Below are 19,589 nucleotides of genomic sequence, written 5' to 3'. Positions count from 1 at the left end.
GATAGAAAGATTCCTATATTAAAGTGAATGCTTTTGAAAAATACATCAAGTGCATTGCTGTGATTTGTTCTGCCAGCAGATTCCAACATTAATTCTTCCCCAGCGTTGCAAAAGAAAACTGAGGTCCTGCCAGAATTTCAATAGCTGCCATTGAACAGGGCTAAATAATGAATCTTTTGTGAAAAACCATCAGGACCTCATGTGTTGTACTTTGTTTCAGAGGAATAATTTGTAGTTTATTAATCCTTTGAAACATACCTTTTCTTACCAGATGGCTTGATATTATACGTTTTCATTAATAAGCATTATTAGTGCTAAGCAATGATTCATGAATAAATAAAGGAGTCATGGATCTTATTTTTTATTGCTTACCCAATTTTACAGCCAAGATACAGCTCAGCCAGTAATTTCAGTGCTATGGCTTTAACAGTATGGGACCTTTCACCCCAATGGCTGGCATGCAAATGTCACATACAACCTTTACAGCTTCTAACTCTAGGGAGATAACCTCTAGACAGGCAGAGGAGATGGAGTTTCTCCAGTCATGCTGATAAATACTTAGAGATGTCTGTTTGTTGCTTCACTCACACAGCTTGCATGCGCCTTCACTCAGCTCAGAAGTTCCCAAACCTCTGCCCAGGCTGCCCTTCTGGCCCTGTGTGGAGCTGTTATAACCAGAATGGAAGTTTGTTTCATAGAACATGACCCACAATCCTCTTCCCATTGTTGTGGCAACATTTCCAGCTGGGGGAAAGCCATCCCAACCCAAGCCACAAGCCTTCCAGCTCTGCAGTACCTGCAGGCTATTGTAACTAAACTAATTTGCCTACCAATGATTTTTTGTTTGTTTTGCTTTCATATAATACTCCAGTGATAAATTAGTTTCAGCTTAATTTTTTTGCTCAATCTAAATTGCCATCATGGGCTGGCAGACTGTGAACACCAGAAAGAAAATTTTGCCAAAGAATTTTTCCTACTAGGATATCATCAGGAAGCTGACCAATCTGCAAGATCCAGCAACTGACCAGAAAAATCCCACCTGGCCTTTTTTTTCCCCCAGTGGCCAGTGTCCCAGGATGAGTGGGGTTCCCACCCTGTTATCCCTGGACCCTGCAGTCTGCCAGCCCAGGACCACCCTCAGAGAGGGCTCTTGGTTGTTTTAGGGATGGTCTGGTGTCCTGCCAGATTGTGCTGCCAGCCCCTGAGGGGCATTTCAGCTGCTTGCAAGCATGAATGCTTGGAGGGGAACATTCAAAGGGGGCTTTTAGTACCTGCAGCCAAGCACTGAGGGTCAGTGTGTCAGCATCTGAGAGTTCCCATGAAGCTGTTTCTGTCAAAGGCAGTCCTCAGCACCTTCCTTTTTTAAAGACAAATGCACTTTTCTCCTAAGCAAAAATCATCTGAAATTGTTTAAAATCTGAGTATTATTTTCCCTGTCTTTTGCTAAAAAAATGTGTATAGCACATCATTTATACAGAGCAAAAATGAACGCATTTTCACAGCCAGAGGTTTAAGGGCACAGCATACACAACTGTGTTTAATTCTGCTCACTTATATTATTAAGCATCCATGCCAGAGCAGGAGCATTAACATTTATGGACTCAGGCTACAGAAAGCTAAATGGTATGGCCAAAATTTTCAGGCTTCAATGTCCTACTATCACAAGCTAAAGTCATCCCTATGGAAAAGCTTTTTCAGAAAAAACAAGAGACAATCAAGACCCTGAAACAGAACTGGGCTCCATAAATGAGACCTCAAAACTCCATGGTTGTATTGTTTTGTTTCAGGCAGCCTTTGATTCTATGTAAATGGTTTTATAAATTTGGGGCTTTTTAAATTGTAAAACATGACTCCATTAGAGTATGTTGAGGGACTCAGAGGAAGAATGTTTATTTAGTGATGAGGGGACCAGTCCCATCCCTCTTGCAGATGTTTTACAAACCTCTCCTGGAGGGAACTGATCAATTTGCTTTGGTGTCTAGGTATGGATTGACAACCTCACTTCAGAGCCACTCCATCTGGAATGCTACCCAGATATCTGGCATACATCAAATCTGAATTTTCAGTAGGTCCTGTTACAAGAGATGGATTTTTGGCCACAATATCCACAAAGTTTCTTTCAGAAACACTTTTTTTGCTCCAGAGCCTTAGCTTAAACATCATACTGTATCCAGATATTTGAAGTTTGCATTAATATTTTATTAATGAAAATTAATTAATCTTAGTATTTTATAAACTGTTCTAGTTTATAAACTTACTATTTTATACATTTTATACTACTTTATAAACTGTTCCAGCTGTTTTAGGAACCTAATCCTATTCCATGTACAGAAATAAGTAGGTTTTGTAAACATTCAATGTAAGAAATCTGCATATAAGAACAGCAGTGAGCAATCAGGCCCAGAGTCTAATAACAAATCTATTGATCAGTAACTGCCTAATGGCTGACATGAGTAGAACAGGATATTATAAACTCACATTTGCTGTAGACAGCAATGGCTCTGTTGGAGTACTATTTTCTGCCTTTTTGCTAGTGTAATTATTCATAATGACTACTGAATTTGGGTATTGTTATTTGCCTAAATGATTCATTAATCTAGTTTAGAAGTGTTTAGATGCTCTGGGAGAATAATACTCATGATAATTGAATAAAATTCAGCTATTAATATGTTGATTGATTTTTATTCCAGCTCCCAATGACATCAATTTTGAATCCATCTTCTTTGAATTATTGAATCCCTTTTAGAATTAAGAAAGAAGAAAAAGTAGAAAGAAGCAAATTGCCTCAAAAAAAAAAGGAAGTAAAATAGCATCACCTTTTTTTTCAACATAAAAATGTAGAAATGCCCTATAAATTTCTTATTGTAGTGGGAAACATTTAAAATCAAGCAGCCCATACCATAATTTGAGTACAGTTCATGGGAAGGAGCTGTTCAGCCTTATGTTTCCGGAACTATTCCTAAGTCATGCAGTAATAGCCAGACCAATGCATTATTTTATCAGATAGAAGTTACTGAAGTAAACTGGAAAGCTTACTCTGAAATATACAATGTGGTTTTTTTATACATGCATTTTTACATATTTTACAGGCAGTAGGAGATTAGAGTAGATTTAAGTAGTTCCTCTAAAATGATTCAACTGTAAAGCTTGAGCACAGACATGCGTATGAGGCATGAAACTATTCTGTATTTTATTGCACTAGTTACAATGAACATTATATTTACAGCTTTCTTTCGAATGTATGTTAAAATGATACTGAACAGAAGCAGGTAAAACAGAAACCTTAGTCTTTAACTCTCCTGGTTTCCAGGAGAATTGGAAAAAAAAGAAGAAAAAGAATTATGAGTTAGTTGTAACAAAAGCTTTGAAGCGGATATAGAATCCAGGTTAATGATATCCTGTAATCTGATCCTGAGCGGACACGGACAGCTGTTCTCAGGGCCCTAATGAACCATGCACATTCACAGATCACTGATTAGCAGAACTTGATCCTGGTGGGCACAGACAAGTCCTAACACTATTTGGAATAGCTCTGGTGGTATTAAATAACAAGGATCTGTTATCATGTGATTACCTGTCTCTAAAATTCCTATTTATCTTCATTATGCTGCTGCTTTTCTCAGAGATGAAGGTGGTAAAGGCTTGTCATCTTTGATACTACACCTGTTGCTTCAGTTCTTTGATAGTAGAACAACCTCCTTGAGGTCAGTTTGCAGAGAGAAGCTCTGCAGCAGAGAGCTGCCCTGGGCACAGCCAGGGCCCTGATGCCTCCTGTGATGCTCAGTGGGGCAACAGTGACTCCAGCCAAAAAACACAGAAGTATTTCTTCTTGCTTTAAATAGTCACTTCTGATTGTGGGTGGAGGTGAGAAAATATGGTTCCATGAAAAAAACCCAAATATGTGCAGTTTCAAGCAACTGGATATACCTAAAAAGACCAGAGGTAGTGACAGTGCCAATTATGTTATGGACAATCCAGAAGACTTTATTTATGCATCTAGCTTCTGCACTTGATGATATTTCCAGTGCTTAGCTCAGTCTGTGCACTCTGAACATCTAATTTCTGTTAAACAAATAAGGTAACTGCAAAATACATGCATCCATTTGCAGTGCAGTTTGCCTTATGCATTGTTTCAAGTCAGTAATATACTAAAAGTAATTCAAGACAGTGATAATCTAAAAGTAACAGCACTGACCCTTTGTGTCAATGAGTCTAAAGCACAAATTCACCTATGTGAGGAGTTGATGGCTTTATTAGGGCTTCAGTTGATGAGGACAGCATGTAAAATACTGCTACATGTAAAGTGCTCTTTCAAGACAGCAGGGACTCCAGTCACTCCAGATATTCAGGAATGAAGGAAATATTCAGGGATAAGGGATGGAAAACTCATCATTGAAAAGCATTTTATCATGTGATAAAGAGTGGCTAAGCTAATCACTGTAAGACATCGCTCATTACAAGTTTTCTTTTAAAAAAACAAGTGTGACTTTAAATTAGTGAGTTTTTGGGTATTTTCCTTTTCCAGTGTTTTCCTAGCATGAATTATTCTGCAACATTTGTTGTCTCTAAGTCATCTCTTGTTCCTGCATACATGCACAACCTTTCTGGCCCAGAACAGGTAAAAGTTGTGTGTCTAAGCAGCATTGAACGCTAAGAATGAGCTCACTTGCAGCATCACCACCTGGTCTCCAAATCACCCTTTCCCTCAACTTTGCCAGTCCTTCCATTGGATAAGAAAAATGAGCTGTACTGATGTCCTTGCAATAATGATTAGTTTAAAAGCAGAAAAATTAAAAATCAAGTAATGGTGCTAGAAGCAAATCTGTGCAACACATTACAAACGTTATTCTGTCATCTGTTTTTCACTGTGAGAAGTTCACAACTTTAAATATAAAAGCACCTTGCACACAGAGGTAGAGAATTCTTTTTCTGAGTTTATTTATCCTCATTTTAATTTTCTTGAAAAATTTTCATAAGTTTTCAGTGTTTCTTTTTATAAATTGCTTGTGGAACAAGTTGTTTTTCTGATCAGAGGGGCAGAAGGAACGAAGTAAATTTTCTGGGAGGCATTCTTCTGTGGCTAGCAAGTCCACGTTTGGAATAAATTTCATAAGACTTCTTACCACGCTTTGGACTTGTACTTCAGCATAAAGAAGCAGCAGCTATGCCACTGACCAGAAGCCCTATTTTAAGTTCTCTCACCACATCTCTCACAGGGTACCAAGTTACATACATGATCCAGCCACTTCTAGGAAAGGAATGCAATCTTATCCTGGGTTCCGACTGGGTGGAGGATGCCAGATGTTTATGCTCTGAATAACTTATGCTCTGAAATGAAAGGTTTGATCACCTTGATTTTTATTCTACTGTTGATTTCATATAGAGTTCCAAAATATTATCTTATTTCTAACATAATCCTACCATGCAAATTAAAGGAACCTTAAAAGTCAAGAGGTATAGCTTGGGGTTCCTCCTGCTTGCAGCTACCAGCTTGTATTTAATGTTGTCCCTAGGATATTTCTTTCTTTCTACTTCTAAGGTATTAACAAAGTAGCATTTCAATAACATTTTTCTTCAGTCCTTAAGAAAATCAGCTTTTCTTTGAAGACACAAAGTTTGTGAATGCTAGCATTTGTCTGGAGTCCCCTTCCAGTTAGGGAATGCAGCCCAAGTGCATTGTTCACTTTCCTGTTTATGATGAGATCCATTGGCTTTCATCTCATATCTCTTCCCCTGAAAGGGGAAGGGAAACAAAATCTTGCGATTTCAATGGGGATGAATTGGGCATGCTTTGGTGCATGTCCCTGCACTTAAAGGCATCCCATGCCTTTTGATGGCTTTGAGTGTGGTCAAGTTTGGGTTTTTTTTTCAGTATCCATGCCATGTCCCTCATATCTTCCCCTGCAAGTTGTGTCTTCCTCCTTGCTTTTTTGCCCTGCTTTTGCAACATCTGTGAGTTTAGTTTTGGCCTCTTTTGGTCCTTTGCACTGCACCTCATTTCCTCCCAGTCCATTTTCTTGTAGTCACAAAATTTCCCAATTTTCTTTCCTTTTTTTTTTCTTCAATTGCATTTCCTTTGATCATATCTCCATTCCAGAGTGTATATAAGTCCTTTTTTTCTGTTTCCAGGATTTCATATCTCTGAAGTTAGGTGGTTATTTTCTGCCACTCATTAATGTCTCTTAATTGTCAATGGGGAGAGACGGACCCTTCCAGAGGGTGATTTATTCCATCCTAAACCAGCTGTTTAAGACAGGACAGATTAATTATGCTATGGAAGTTCTATTTCTTCTCAATGACTACAGCAGTCTGAAGTCAGTTGTTCCTAGGATCTGTACAACAGGACCACAAAGTATGCTCTGTCATTAATTCCAGAATAAAGGAGTCACTGAAAATGATGTGGCTGGGGTGAACAGAAAGTATAGCCAGGCTTTTCAAATCATACACAAGGAAAATTTAAGCTGTAGTCAATGAGATAGTTCAGAAAACGCAACTGGAATCTAATTCCAAGGGCAGACAATGGTGGGGAGAGCTCTGTGCTGAGCTGACAGAAGTTGAGCCTTTGGTTGTTGTAAGTGTGGCTTCCTCTTTCTGATGGCTTTAATTTCACACCTTATATCCTGAAGAGAGGCAGTTAATTTTTGTACTTCCCTCAGCCACAGCTCATTTAGGAAAACCTCCACAGAACTGCAGAACTAGAAAATGCAGAGAATACTCTGACAAATTGAAACCCTTGTCTGTGTGATTATGCACAGCATAATCATCTCCTTTCAACCACTATTTTGGGAGAACCATCCAGAACAGTGTGGAGTAAGGGGTGACCAAAAGGGCAGATGTCCTTTTTGTCTGTTCTCTCTTCACATAACCAATCAGTTCCTCATTTGCACAGACTCTGAAAAAGAAAGAAACTGAAAATAGAAGCCAGGAAGAGGATTTTTGATCAACCCTGAGCCTCAGTGTGACTGAGCATCACAGATAAAAGACCTTTTCCCAGGCACAGGGAGTGGAAACCCTACTAGGTGAGGCAGGGAAAACAGAACCTCCTTCAGCAGAGACCTCCTGTCTGGGGGTGGCCACCAAGGCAGAGGATACCCAGGGGACACTGGAACTGAGTTCCCAGGCATGGATGGAACACCCTGTGAGTGAGGGTCGGGTAAAAGGGCAAACTTAATATTTTTATGATAAACAATAATTTTTTCATTCTGCTTAACTAATTCACTCTTGTTCTTATTAAACCAACCAGCTTTGATTGAATCACATTATTTAAAGATAGTAGAGATCATCCAGAGTGGTTGGTACCATTTTGGGAAAATATATTTTGTGCTACACAGAAATTACATTACTCATTCACTTGAGGGTGTATCTTTCAACATGGTTGTAATCCGATTATCAGATCCAAACATTGCCTGTGAAGATGCTTTGAGATGAAAGAGATAATTTTCTAGAGGGCATAAAAATATTTAATTTCTGATTCTTGAGGCAAAAGAAACTTTTTAAAAATTTTTGGTGTTGGCTGTAGCAAAGTGGAAGATATTGATGTATACCAAGTATGTGATTTTAAACACAGGAATAACAAAAGACCTGTAAAGTATCTCTAAAGATAAAAGAGAAGTTATACATTCAGTATGTCTAATCAATAACACAGTCTCTCTCACCAGGTCTTAATCAGTTTAGAGACTCCAACGGCAATATCCAGTTCTCACTGAGTCAGTCATACAGAATCTGAGAGGAAGGAGCATGCAACAGACTCCACTTTACTCTGTTACTGAAGGCAGGGAAAGCCCAGGCTGTGGATATCCCACCTGGAGAAGAATGTATTCTTTCTCAAATATTCTTTTTCAAACCTTCTGCAGTTCCAGCAGGTGCATAAGAGAACTTGTCCTGTCCTGCTCCATCTTCAGCCTCCCTGTCTCTGTAGAAAACAGCCAATGCTACAGAGAAGGCTGAGCTGGATTTAACCTTTTTCAGGGTAAAACCATGAAACCATGCAAGTGTTTTAGGATACACTTGGCAAGGGAAAGTGAAGGGTGGAATTCATCTGACCTAAATCTGGTGTGTACAGCATTTGCCCAAGATAGTCTCAATTTACAAGCAGTGCAGAGAAACAGGCATTTTATAGGGAATGTTTTCAAAACTTTGAAATGATGCATGCATTGGTTCCATTGCTGTTAATAGCACTAGTGGCCACATCAATATCAACACTTATATTTAATCAGAGACCTTTCCTTTCCCATTTGCAGTACCACAAAACCTGTGGAACAAGGATAAAACTTTTGTGTCTTAGAGCCTTTATCATCAGTACAAAGGAACTAGAAAGCTATTTTAGTAGGATAACTGGTGATACAATGAATCTGTAAAACTCTTTTAATCTTGAGTTTAAAACAGAGCAGCTTCAGGCTGGGTTCCTTTCTGTTCTAGAGTATTTTGTTGCAACACAGACTATAAAGTATAAATGTAATGTAGCATAAGCTGTCTTCAGATTGCTTTGTTTTTCCCTGAGAGCCAAAGAGGCTCTGATCCCTAGAAACTGGTGACTGGTTTTAAATTGTTTTAAATAGGACCTGTGACCACAATATCTACCACCACTGACCTCTGATGTACTGTAGAAATATTCCAAATAAATAATCAAGTTCTTCCTCTGTAGTCAAGCATCAGGCAGCCAGACTGTGGCATACTCTGTGTTTTCCTCTTTTGAGGGAAGCCTTGGAAAAGGGTCCTTAACTGAGGTCTAAACAAGAAGATATAGTACAGTCCCTAAACAAAGTCACCAGTGCTCATTAAAAAATTGGCCTTTTATCAGTCCTGTAGAGAAATTAAAGTCATGGAGGGAGCTTTGACATGCAAGGATCTTGGTTTTGATATTTGGATGCTATCATTAAAACTCCTTGAATTGCTACCAGAGAAATCTTTGCAATAACAGTTTTGATCGCACCGCTTTGCCTGTTGAAGATATGAAAAACAAGGAGCAAAAATGAGTCAAGATGCTGAAAACTGTCATAAATAGTGTCTTTTTTAAACCATTATCCCTATGTTTTAACCTATGCCCATTTGTCGGTATCAAAATACCACTTGAGTTCAACAGGAACCAGAATAGCCCATAAAGAAATCTTGAGATCTGAATGAAAACACAAACCACTGTGTATTTTCAACTTTAGACCTATTGCAAGGCCATTGCAGAGTATCTGATAATGGCACTTATGTTTATATAGTCCATTGTTTTTCCTGTGCTGCAAACTTTCCACTCCACAGCCCTGTTTCCTGTTTCCCATTATGGAAGTCTCCAAAGGGGGTTTCCTTCTGTTTTTCTTATGGTCAAAAGGAATTTCATAAGTACAAGTCAAGTTTCTTTTCAGTGCTACACGTGCAGAATGGAATCTGAAAGCTCCCAGCGTAATCGTCTCCAGCATGTACATAGTTAGTGTTACACATAATCCACATCTGGATCACAAAATCTCTGAAAGGCTTCCAGGAATATTTAGACAGCCATAATGCAACACGTTGCTGTGTAAGGGAGAAATAGAGCTAACCTCAATGTCAAGGTTATGGCTTTTGAGAAACACAGCAGCTCCCCTTCAGAACTTTGTAGCTTACCTTCTGGATCCTGCCTGCCATCAGTTTGAATGCCATTAATATTTTCTTTTCCACTCAAGCCCATAGACACATCTGAAAACAGTTTACATCCCAACTTGCCTTGTGCTGTTGATATTTAATTCTAAACTGCATATAAAACTTGGTGCATATGTAACCCATATATTTTAATATCAGAGACTGTCTTGGCACCTTTTTCTGCTACAATCAGCTCAGAACCCCAGGAGATAAAATATGGTTGGAACTGAACTAGCAGGCAGTCTGCATTACAGTATTCATTTCAGAGTTAAAACACATTTCTAGATTACATCTGGGCTTGGCACTAAGCTGTAGTACTGCCTTGTGTGTAATATAGTATCTATAAACTACTTTTTAACCACTGCTTATGGCAGAGAACCCATGGTGATATAAATGCTATATGAAGCCCTTCAAAATTTTCTCTTTAGCTTATTTTACTTAAACAGTGGATTTAGGATGGTGCCTCAAGGAACACAACATCAGGCAATAACTGCAGTCCTTAATGATACTAGATATTATTGTAATTTCTAAACAAATTTTGGGGGGAACTGAGGGTAAAAAGATTTTGGTGCATCTTCTCTTCATAACACTGTGTATGCTTCACAAATTGTTTGCACCAAAGAATTCCTTCATTTTGTTGTTTCAATCCCAAAAAAGGGTCTAACTAGAAATTATTATCAGGATCTATATTATTCTGCTCTGTCTTGCCACTGAATTCAAACTTCCTAGCTTCAAATTTGCCTTCTGAATTGCTTTTACTACAAAGGACTTTCTCCTTTAGTTTCTCTGTCCATATGTACCCAGTGGTGAATAAGAACATTGTAGATGTCCCTGTCTGCTCCATACAGATGTTTTTCTGCTGAAAAGATGAGAATTTTTCAGCAAGAGAGGTTTTGCTGTTGACCTGGTCAAGAAGGTGGGTGTCCTGTCTAAAGAGCAAATGTGATAGTGCTTATCCACTGTCCACCTGTGTACCCCTCTGTACAGAGAAGAAAGATATGGTCCTTGGGGGAGCCTCTCTCCTCCTATGTGCTTTAAAAGAGCCTAAATAAGAATTTGAGATGAGACATTTATGTCACAAATTGCTGGAGCTGAGAGAGTTGATTTTCCCCACACAGTTTCTTGTGTTCAGTCTTCCTTTCCCTCTCCTGTGGTATGGCAAATGGTGCAAATACTTGATGGGAAAAGAGGAAGAAAACACTTTGGCAGTTGCTCACTCTCTCTACTCTGAGAAGATACACCATGATATCAGAAGTAACTCTCTGCTTCTCAGTGCCTTGGACAGGGTAGGTGTGATCTCATTTACTTATTTATTTTGCTTCTTGCTAAGCTTTGTGTTTTGTTAGTGTCCCCAACACTAACTACTCATCCAGCAGATATACTTTCAGAATTTTTTATTTTCTAAATCAATTCTTTCCCCTCCCTTTTCTTTGTGTAAAGGATATGTGCTGGCTTTGTGAAATCCCTGTAGCAAGTTGTGAATGATGCATGAACTGAAAAATCTTTGCCTGGTACACAGTAGGAATATAGAAAGTGCTGTGCAGTCACTGCTATGCTATGCTTTTTTTCTTACATATACAGACACATAGTAGTCATTCCATATTCATTTTGACAAGCCCTTTATGTCCAGACACCATGGGATAGGATGGATTGTGTACCATTGGCCTGCACTGGATTATGTATCAGAGAGGTTTTTATGCATAACTCTTCCCTGAGCTGTGCTTAGAGGAAACTGGTGTCTTCTGCTTTTGCTTATATGCCAGCTTGAATTTCCTCCTGAGTTCATATTTCAGGCAGCAAATATACCTGGGAAGCATTGCTAAGGTGTCTGTATTTTGCAATGTGTGCTCAGACAAGGATTTGAATCCTAGACACTGCGCTACAAACCTGAGGACGTGCTCATTTTTTAAATTGGCATGGATCCTGGCTATTCCCTGTTTACAGCCTACTGTGGACTCAGTTTATTTCCTTTGGGCATCCAGTCCATCTTAGCTAATGGAAAGAGTACAAAATACCCAATAGAAATGCAAGTGCAAATCAGAGAGAAGATTTTCCCTTCTATTTTAATGGCTATAAGATTCACACTCCTCTTCAGACACCTATTGCTAACTTAGATTTTTGATTTCCCATGTTGCCATGCCTGAAAGGGACTGCTATGCACTAGATATTCCTGCAAGATATGTGCCAGCAAAGACAATCTTACTTGATTTCCCCTGATTATACAAGGGTGTCTTCCTAGGGTGGGATGGCTGACTGTTTTTCCTTCTGTGGTCACACAGCACATTATTAGTTACTCAAACCTGTAGTTAGATTCCACCTGAGTGAAAAGATTTCATTTTTATGAGCATTGACCAGTGAGACTACAAGTTAATTCTAGCTTTCCCCTAAGAGTAGGTTTCTCATTAATAAGAATGATACTGAAGTCAAAGTAAAGGCTTATTTTATTAAAAGTGGAGACCTTAGGGAGGAAGTAGAGGTTACTTGTTTACATTAAATAAATCATATTCCTGCTCTGAGCCTCAGTTTCCTAACTTAAAAATAAGGACAAACCAGATAGTTTTTCAGCTCTGAAGACTGACAGGTGAACAGCATTGGACAAAAATTACTGATGTGTATAAAGTATGAGTGAGTAAAAGACAAGCAAACAGATGAGGCCACAGAGGGAGAGAAGCAGCAGCTGGGTAGGAGGATACACCCAGATCACCTGAAAACAGGGTATCAGAAATCCTTGTGCACAGTGGGGCAGGTAGAAGTTTGCAAGGGATGGTGGTGTACAGCCACTCCAGCTGCAGAAGTCCTGGAGAAGGTGGGTAAATCATGCACAGGGAATTACTGTCTCAGGAAAAGAAGTCAGGGAAAAAAAGGACAGGATTAGCTACAGCTGAGCCCACTGCTTTTCCCTAGGCTTCCCCAGGCTATGGGGTGAGAACTCCAGGCTCCTGAGTAAGAGGACTGTGCTTTTCCAGCTGACACTTGCAAGATGTAAGGAGCCTGTTCTTACTGCAACAATTAATTTTGAAAAATGGTTATCAGCATCTCCTGTTTTATTATGTCTTTATCTCTAGTTTTCCCAAATAAACCAGACTTTTACCATATGCCCCAAATGCTAGACTATTTATGAGGGGCTTTTTATGATTGCAAATAAAGAGTATCCTTGGCAACATTTCTTTCCCATTCCTAGCAATCAGTTACTGAACCCTAACCCAGATATATTTGATATTCCCTGCATTCATGCTTAGACAAACGGAGTTGATTCCCGAGCCTGTGAACACATTGGAACTGTTGCCTCATTCACTGCAGCTTTGGCAGAAGTAAATTGGACCAAGGTGATGCTCCCGGCCATGCTTTCAGTATAATTTCTTTCTTTTCACTACAGAACCCTGATGTGGTCATGCCCTAACCTTTCTTTGAGTCAGTTCTCCTGCTGGGGGAGTTAAACAGTGAAAAAAGGCTTCTGCACTTGCTTGAATTCGGCAGAGAGCAGCTAATGAGCCCTCCTGATCCGCCGTGCACTGGGTGTGCGGCCATGGCAGCCTCAGCTCTGCCCCAGCCACGGGACCACAGCAGCCCTGCTCCTGCCCCTGCATCCCAGTGTGGGGCTGGGATTGAAATAAACATGGGCAGGAGACCTTTCTCCTTTTTAATGCCTTTATTAAAAGTGATCAGCTTGGGTGGGGAGAACCGACAGGTCCGAGGAGGAGAAAGAGTGCAGCTTTGTCCACTGGTCTGTGGGCAGAGCTGGGGGCTCCATCCTCAGGAGAACATCAGGAGATTCCCTGCTTTCTGGTTCAACATTCAAGCTCCTCTGTCTAGCCAACATCAGATTAGGGTGAGGGGTAAAAAGGGTCTTAGCGGATACTAGGTTCTGTTCCTCATGTCTAGACATCACTTTGATTCATCAATTTTGTGTTGGCTCATTGTTTTTAGGGGTTTTTGGCTAGGTTTTGTGAGAGGTTTCTTCTGTTGCATGCTGGATCCAATGTCATTTGCACGCCATTCAATGTCCCCTCCTCTTCACCTTCTGGGTGCCATCCTCCAGAAAGTAGCAGGGAACCACTCAAGAAAAGGGGGAATTCTTAACCATCAATGACAGGTAGTTAACAAAAATGACAGGTGATTACAATAACAAACAGTTAGAACTCCACCCTGGCAGCAACTAGCCCAACCTGTTAACTCTGCAACCTTTTAAAAAAATGGGCAGCTTTTCTACTCATAACAACCCGGGCTGTCCCTGTGCCCAGCACTGCCCCACTCCAGCCTGCAGCAGGCTCTGCTCCCTGCACCTGGGCAGGGGCACCCAGCTGCCTCCCCAGGCAGGCACACATCAGCTGTGACTTCCAGGTGGTTTTGGTGGGCACCTCAGACCACCCAGGCAATATCTGCTGTGCTGTGGGTGTGTCTGATGCATAATTTTTGTGATGATATTATGGCATAATGAGCATCTTACACAGTTGGGGGTTTTTTGCATTGTCTTATGCACATAGAACAGTATATGATACTCCCTACCAACCAGATGAATGCTCTTTGGTGCAAGAGTAGACTATAAATTGGTTTTGGGTGCTTGCAGGAAACTGCTGTAAAAATATTTCTTGGTATTTAGAATGTTCTGGAAACTTATGATTTTTGTTATCAAACTGTGTCAAAATCAACCATGGTGTGACCATGTTCACAGGGGTTCTTGGATGAGGGAAGAGACGAGAATGTTGACTCCATGTTCAGAAGGCTTGATTTATTATTTTATGATATATATATATATATTACATTATGACTATACTAAAAAGAAATGGAAAGGAAAGGTTTCCTCAGAAGGTAGCTAAGCTAAGAATAGAATAAGAAGAATGAGAACAAAAGGCAGCTCTCTCGGACTCTGTCCAAGATAGCTCCGTCTTGATTGGCCATTAATTATAAACATTCAAGATGGGCCAATCAAAAATCCACCTGTTGCATTCCACAGCAGCAGATAACCATTGTTTACATTCTTTTTCTGAGGCCTCAGCTTCCCAGAAGGGAAAATCCTAAATAAAGGATTTTTAGTGAAAAAGATGTCTGCGACACTATGGTAGTACAGTCTGCATTTTCTTAATGCCCCATAGGCTTTCTCAACATTCTACTTTTTAAGAGTTTAAACTGATACATCCAAGTCTCAATCATCCAATTCTTATTCATAGATTGAAAGTAAAAAACAAGCTTTCCTGTTTTTTTAGTATGTGATCAGTTTTTCAGCTTGAAGGAGTGTCTTGCCTAAATCCAAATGCAATAAAAACCTTCTCTGCACCTGTGGAGAAGCTACAGATGGCAAAAGCAAACATTTTTCCAGGTGTTCAGTCATGGAAATCTTACTCCTGATTAGTGGGACTTTCTTAAAATTTCAAGAATAAATATACTTCACTGAAGTATTGTTTTTAATTTAATATGAAATGGTCTGAAGTTATTTCTGTAATCTTAGACCTTTGTATACGTTAACTTCATTTCAGAGTTGATTTAAATTATGTAAATATTTTAATGAGTCAGTATTAGCAACACCTAAATACAGACCCTGTCATTATTATTATTAGTTGTTATTATTATTATTAGTCATTATTATTTCTGAGTACTAATTTTTGCACTCTTTGTCTGTAGAAGAAGTTGATTTGAAATTTCCAACCACTAAATCATATTGAGAGAGTAACTGTAATGTTAACTGCTATTTTTAATTAAAGAAAATAAAAAACTGTGATTAGCAGATAAACATAATGTGATCAGAAGCCAGAAATGTGTCCAGTAGACAATTTTTTGGAAGACTTGACATTCTTTATTAAAAATGTCTGAGCCTCCTGCTCCAAAATAAGTGTCTGGGATTTTCACTGTTCCTTGCTGGGTGGGTGCTCTTCTTTCCCAGGCAGGATGGTCTTTTTGTCATGGCTAGAGCACAGTGAACCCAAGAGGGATTTAAAACTATCTATACAGAAATGCCTTTCTGAGGTTGATATAGGGATAGATACCAGGCAACTTTAAGTGTCTGCTTTGAAAGCTGTGCAGCGACCTGTCATGAGCAATCTTGATCACCTCCTCTTTGCTGTCTGAACCCAACTGCTAACAGCATTTTAGGGCTGGCTCTCCTGTTTGCAGGAAAACCAGACATCTGTGTCTGCAGAGAGGAAGCCCTCAGAGTGAACCTGTGGCACAGTGCTTCCACAAATTCCACAAGCAGGGACTGGGCACGGGAGAGCACAGCCCAGGGATGCTCAGAGGATGTGTGCAGGGCTGCTCTGGGGTTCCAGGTTCAGCTGCAGTGGGCATTTTGGTGTGCACTGAGCTGATGTGGGGCCCCCAGGGTGACTGTGCCCCCCAGGCAGACCCTCTGCAGGCAGAGTGGTGCTGCCACAGCGGGACAGAGAGCCCAGCACACTCCCACTCCTGCGTGCAGCCTGCCTCACACCAGCCCACTGTGATTACTTACAGATATTTACTTTTGCACAAGCCATATAGAACATTAAAAGGGGTTTGAAAATCTCTCAGTTTTTCAACTTCTGAAGGATTATTAACTTCAAAGTCTGAAGAAATGTCGGCCTTCTATGCTTGGAAATGCCAGCAGCTTTTGCATATCCCCACCACAGTACCAAGCAACCCCCAGCAGAGAGAAACGATTACTGCCTCCATGGCATAAGGATGGCTTTTGATCTCCTAACATATTGGAAATTACTTAAAGGTAAGCCATCTGCTAGCTGAGGAACAAAAATAGATTACATCACACCTTGCTAGAAAGACTGTGTTAAATCCTGTGTATCAAGGCTTTTAATAATTCTAAATGAAGTCAGTTAATAGGATTAGGTACACATTTTCCTTAGGCTTCTTTCACCAACTATTCACAAAAAAACTTTTTTTTGGTGGAGATCTGTAAAATTCAGGCATGTTTCGCTATGAATAAAAGAGTCCATTCCAGAACAAAATGTTTCTTTAGATCATAATTGCTCTCCAAAAACACTTATTGTAGGAGAGCAGGTCAGTGTGCAGGGAGTGGCAGGAACCCAAGCCCTTTATTTTTTGTTAATATAGTAATATTAACTGCAAATGTTGAATTGCTTTGCTAGGGCATTGCAACTACTTACCTAGGATGTAACCTGTCCTTAAAAGATTGTTCAGGAAACTGTTAAAAGTCTTTATTTTTTCCCTTCCTTTTTTTTTCTTTTTTCTTTTTTCTTTCTTTTTTCTTTCTTTTTTTTTTTTTTTTTTTCTTTTCCAAAGTGGTTGGTCACCTAAGAAAGGTGATTCAGGCCTGTTTTGTTTACACTTAGAAGAAACTTTGACTAGTACTCCTTGTAACTAGGAGACCATAAACCTTGTTATTTTGTCTTTGACACTGTCTGGGAAAAGATGCTCAGATGACAATTCTTCCACTGCTACATCCTTCTGCTCCTTGCCAATCTATGAATCATGGACTGCAGTAGCTGAAACTTATATCCAGGTATTTGGGTTTAATAGGACTTGATGGACTCTTCCCTTAATCTGTGAAATTATTTTCTAAGTTTATTTATAGTTTTGTGTTCTGTAACACACATTGGTAATGAGATTCATGATTAAGGCTTGTGTTGTAACTACTTCCTTCTGTTAAAAACTTTTGAGCTTATAATTTTATAAGGGGACCATGTACTAACTGTTTTTCTCACCAGAATTAAACTGTTTGGAATCATATTTGGATGCAAGAAAATTTGGTCATGTACTATTTAGAACTTGCTTTTTATACTTGTTGCCATTTTCTCTTCTGAATTAATCAGAGGCTAAGTTTTACTATATCCTTATCAAAAACACATGAAATGAAAATTATTTGTATTTTCTATTTTTTTATGTGGTCTAGGGTTTACTATTGAAGACTTTTATTATGACAGAAGTCATTATGATTTAGAAATCCTGCTTAGTCAACAAATATTCATGGCCTTACAAGGATAAGTAGTTAACAACTGTGGTAAGTGGTACCTTTCTCTAAGGGTAATTTATTTCATATCAAAGCAAACTATCCCCCTCTAAAATAAGGCTATAAGAATCTGGAAAACATAAGTTAGAACCAAACCCTGAATGTATGGTTTCTGAGCAATGTGACAAGTGAAAATATAAAGGCATTGTGGTCCCATGCCATAAAAACTTCTGGGGAGAAATGTAACAGCAGTTAACATTACATGCCAGAAATCTGGGGAGTTCTGTTATTTCAGACACAGTTACAGTCACTGGGATCACTCTTGTGCTCAAAAATAAGTACACATTTCTTTTCTATATATGAACTGTAGAAGGAATTACTTGTGCTAGATCAAAGTTTGGAAAACAATGGCTCCAACCAGCTGGTTATTGTTTTACACTGATGAGCACAGAAGAAATATTTTCCATTTCTAATGTCAAATGCACCATTATGTAAATGTTAGGACAAAAGCAAAGGACAGTATTGGCAGGTATGGAATTATAATAAAACAATTTAAAAATCCTCCTTCAACTTCTGTATTCTGGCAGTTAAGTATTTCTGGAATTTTGGCTCAGTAGAATTGGGGAGGATGATGGGACAGGGAAAGTGAAGCATCTTATACTTCATTAAATGGAAAGTGAAACACAACAGAGCATTACAGACATTTTAAGATGAGATATCCAGGAGAATATCTTATATTGACTGGGAAAATATATAGTTCTCTTTGCAACAAGCAGAACACATGATTCTGGATTTTACTGATATTGGACTTGCATGCAGAAGACACCACACAAGCATTTATTGCATAGCTGAATGTTCCATCTATATGCAGACTAAATAAAGTAGAGAGAGCTGAGGTGCAAACTTTACTGCAACTCATCTAATCTGTTAATCTTGGTCTTCAGACACCCATTTGTCTCATTGAAGGGCCTTTTCTTTTCCATGTCCTTTCAGTCTTTGCCTTTTCCACATTCCAACATTATTTCTGAAAAGCTGAAAAGGAGAACTGACTTAGGAGCTACTGTACAAACAGTAATTCTCACAACTTCCATCCACCAGCTCCCTACCCCAAGGAGAGGTTTAGAGACCTCAAACCCCCTAGTTTACAAACCATCCACGTCAGAACATATATCAACACTAAATAATTTAAAAATATAAGTATGACCTTACTACTTCAGATCAAATGTCAATGTAGCTCTGTTTTCTGCATCCAGCAGTGGATGTAAACTTGTGTCCCTGTACAACAAGAACATCACAAGTCTGTATGGTACTTTGCATTAGGCCTCACATTCAGCTTTTAAGTATTTTAAGCTCCATCTGCCTGCATTGCACACCCACTAGGTATAACACTGGAAGAGTCTGTGAAGAGACATTCCCTATCTAGCTCTTGATGCCAGGTCTAACCTTTTTCAGGCCTCATCACCAAGAACCTGTTTAGATACACTGAAATTATTTTGGGACAAGGAGATCACAATTTGCAGAGTTATAGGACTCTGGAAAATCATGGCTTTATATAGTGGCATAGGGATGTTCTTCTCTTGCTCCTTTCAAAAAGATTCTTAATGTCTGAATTGCCTTTTTGACCACTAATTCATATTTATATAACACTTTCATAGTTACCCACCTCCACACCTAGGTCTTGTTCCTGAGTGGTGAGATCATATCAGAGCCCACCATTTTCTCGATGAAGTTACAATTTTCTCATGCCCATCACTACATATTTATTAACAGTGAATTTCCTTTACCATTTTATTGCCCAGTTGCTTTGTGAGTCCTTTACGTTTGGGCTTTGTCCTTTGATATTCAGGGTAACTAAGCATAATTAGCAAACTTCACTTCAGTGCTCATTCCTTTTGAAGAACATTTTAAATATATCAAACAGTCCCTGCAGAATTCTTCTGGTGAGTTCATTTCAACATGAAACTAAACATTTACTCCTAACCTCTGTTTTCTGTCTTTCATTCAGATATTCATCTAAACAAAAAATTCCCCTTTAAACATCCCCCAGATGTTTAGTTTTCTTAAAAGCTAAATCTTTACTGAGGGATTTTGT

General features: G+C 39.2%; 1 long non-coding RNA gene across 1 annotated transcript in view; it reads right to left on the bottom strand.

Moving 5' to 3' along the window:
* Positions 1 to 345: 345 nt before the first annotated feature.
* Positions 346 to 19,589, bottom strand: part of LOC139590962 (uncharacterized) — a 66,875-nt gene continuing 47,631 nt past the window's right edge. The window contains exon 2 of the long non-coding RNA XR_011679473.1: positions 346 to 6,892. This is a non-coding gene — a long non-coding RNA (uncharacterized lncRNA). The remainder of the gene's footprint in view (positions 6,893 to 19,589) is intronic.

This window comes from Agelaius tricolor, unplaced genomic scaffold, assembly GCF_023055355.1.
Source record: "Agelaius tricolor isolate 1412-34295 unplaced genomic scaffold, bAgeTri1.0.p SCAF_6, whole genome shotgun sequence".
Classification (NCBI taxonomy): Eukaryota; Metazoa; Chordata; class Aves; order Passeriformes; family Icteridae; genus Agelaius; species Agelaius tricolor.
Note: the sequence above shows the minus strand (reverse complement) of the source record. Positions and strands in the feature narration are given on the sequence as shown.